The sequence below is a fragment of the Meriones unguiculatus genome, assembly GCF_030254825.1.
Source record: "Meriones unguiculatus strain TT.TT164.6M chromosome Y unlocalized genomic scaffold, Bangor_MerUng_6.1 ChrY_unordered_Scaffold_25, whole genome shotgun sequence".
NCBI classification, from domain to species: domain Eukaryota; kingdom Metazoa; phylum Chordata; class Mammalia; order Rodentia; family Muridae; genus Meriones; species Meriones unguiculatus.
This window is the reverse complement of record NW_026843710.1, coordinates 13,300,687-13,303,356: the sequence shown is the minus strand read 5'-3', so window position 1 is coordinate 13,303,356 and position 2,670 is coordinate 13,300,687. Positions and strand designations below refer to the sequence as shown.

At 37.1% G+C, this 2,670-nt stretch overlaps 1 non-coding gene across 1 annotated transcript; it reads right to left on the bottom strand.

The window, feature by feature from the left end:
- Positions 1–1,626: 1,626 nt before the first annotated feature.
- On the bottom strand, positions 1,627–1,735 carry LOC132651797 (U6 spliceosomal RNA). The gene has a single exon (XR_009589362.1). It is a non-coding gene; the product is annotated as a U6 spliceosomal RNA (small nuclear RNA).
- Positions 1,736–2,670: the final 935 nt, after the last annotated feature.

Below are 2,670 nucleotides of genomic sequence, written 5' to 3'. Positions count from 1 at the left end.
TGAGCCTAAATTCATATACTTTAACTTACTTTATAAAAAGCAGCCCGAGCTCTCCATTTTTAATTATAGAAAAAGAGAGGAATGTTAGTATTTTGGAAAACAACCTGCTTCTGGGTTGCCCAGCAACCTATGATGTCATCATGTGTTGCCAGCCAGCCAGCCAGCCAGTTGACCATACCTGGAAGATGTGGTTGCTGTGCCCCCTTAAAAGGGCCAATCCAGCACATGGTCTCTCTCCTACGCTTACCCCCTCTCTTATTTTCTCTCTCTTACTCTCTTCTCTCTCTCACTCTATCTTGTGCTTTTTCTCTTTCTTTGGGGCACCCCATCCCCCTTTACGTCTTTCTTTCCCCACCATGCCCTGCTACCCACTTCTACCATACCACCCTAATAAACCTCTCACAGAGAATATTGGTTGTCCCCCTGCTTCATATCTTTTTAATTAATAACATCAGGTATAATATCTTATCATCTGAAAATAGTGATACTTTGACTTCTTCCTTCTGATTTAGATTCCCTTGATCTCCTTCAATCTTCTTATTGCTCTAGCATGGACTTCCATAAACTGTGTTGAAGAGCTATGGAGAAAATGGGCAGCCTTGCCTTGTCCCTGATTTCAGTGAGATTGCTTTAAGTTTCTTTCCATTTATTTTGATTTTGGTTGTAGGCATGCTGTATATTGCCTTTAATATGTTTAGATATGTGCCTTGTATCCCTGATCTCTCAAAACTTTAAATGTGAATGGATGTTAGATTTTGTCAAATGCTATTTCATTATCTAAGGAAATTGATTCCATTGATGTTGAGAGAGACTAATGACCAGTGTTTGTTAGATCCTTTGATTTTAATATTGGTTGTGGTAGTAAGTTTGTGTATTGGTTGATTTTTGTTTTCCTATAATGAGGTTAATTATGTCCTGTGTTTTCTTGAGAGTAGCTGGTTTTCTTGGGTTGTATTTTTCCTTCTAGTGTCTTCTGTAGCACTGAATTTGTGTGTAAGTATTGTTGAAATTTGATTTTGTTATTGAAAATTTTTTTTCTCTGTCTATGAGGACTGAGAGGATTGCTGGGTATAGTAACCTGTGCTGACATCTGTGTTCTCTTCGGGCCTGCATGATATCTGTCCATGCCCTTCTAGCTCTCATAGTTTCTGTTGAGAAGTCAGGTATGATTCTAATGGGTTTGCCATTACATGTTATTTGGCCTTTTTACCTTGCATATTTTAGTATTTTTTTTTCTTTTAGTATTTTTATTTACTGTTTTTATTATTATGTGGTGAGAAGATTTTCTTTTCTGGACTAATTTATTGGGTGTTCTGTATACCTCTTATATTCTTATTGGCCTCTTCTTTAAGTTGGGGAAATTTTTTTCATTGCTTTTGTTGAAAATATTTTCTGGGCTTTGGAGGAGGGAATCTTTTTCCTCTATTCCTATTATTTTTAGGTTTTGTTTTTTTTATGTTGTCTTAAATTTATTGTATGGTCTTTGTCAGGAATTTTTTTAGATTTAACATTTTCCTTGAATGTTACATCAATTTCTTTTATTGTATCATCAACACCTGAGATTCTTTCTTCCATCTCTTGTAGCCTGTTGCTTATGCTTAGCTCTGTAGTTCCTATTTTCTTCCCTAAGTTCTTTCTCTCCACACATGAATTTGAATCTCATCCTTGCATATGGGCCTTGCTAATATTCTCTCTATTGTTCCAATTTTAGTATATGTGCTCCTGAAGAGAGCAATACATATTTCTTTGAAATGGTCATTAATAAAATTACGTGTCCATGACTTGAGTTTCACATTATCACAGATGCCATTATTATTTATTAAATGCACAGATATGTCCTCAGTGGGTGAATTATTTTCTGTGAAAATGCTTCCTGACCTAGGCAAATCTTTGAACAAAAAGAATTTAATTGGGTCATTGCTTATAGTTTTACAGAGACCATCCATGATGTCACCTCAGCAAGCAGTCATCTTGTTTTAGTTTTTTTCCAAAACTGAGAGATTTCATATTGAACCACAAGCAGCAGGAAGAGAGAGGGAGACTGAAAGTGACAGAGAGAGAGAGATAGAGAGACAGATTCAGAAATAGAGAGATGGAGACCAATAGAAACAAAGATGTAAAGTGACAGATACCTAGAGACAGAGACTCCAATATCTCTGGTAACTATCTTTGGCATATCAACCTCAAAGTACACCATCCTTTAATATAAATCCAAAAAGAATTATAATTTTTAATATTCTATTTTAATTTTTATTAATTACACTTTATTCACTTTTACCCCCTTGAAGCCTCCACCCTTTCTTATCCCACCTTCCCTCCCCATTCTCCATACATGCCCCTCCCTAAGCTCACTGATAGGGGATGTCTTTCTCTCCCTTCTTCTGATCTCAAGTCTCTTCTGATCTCTTCAGAAATGGCTGCATTCTCTTTCTGTGTGGCCTGATAAGGCTGCTCCCCCATCACGGTGAGGTGGTCAAAGAGAAGGCTAATCATTTCTATGTTAGAGGTAGTCCCTGTTCCCCTTACTCTGGAACCAACTTGGACACTGAACTGCCATGGGCTACATCTGTGCAGAGGTTCTAGGTTATCTCCATGCATGGTACTTGTTTGGAGTACGAATCTCAGAAAAGACCACTGTGCTCAGATTTTTTTTGGTTTTGTTGCTCTTCT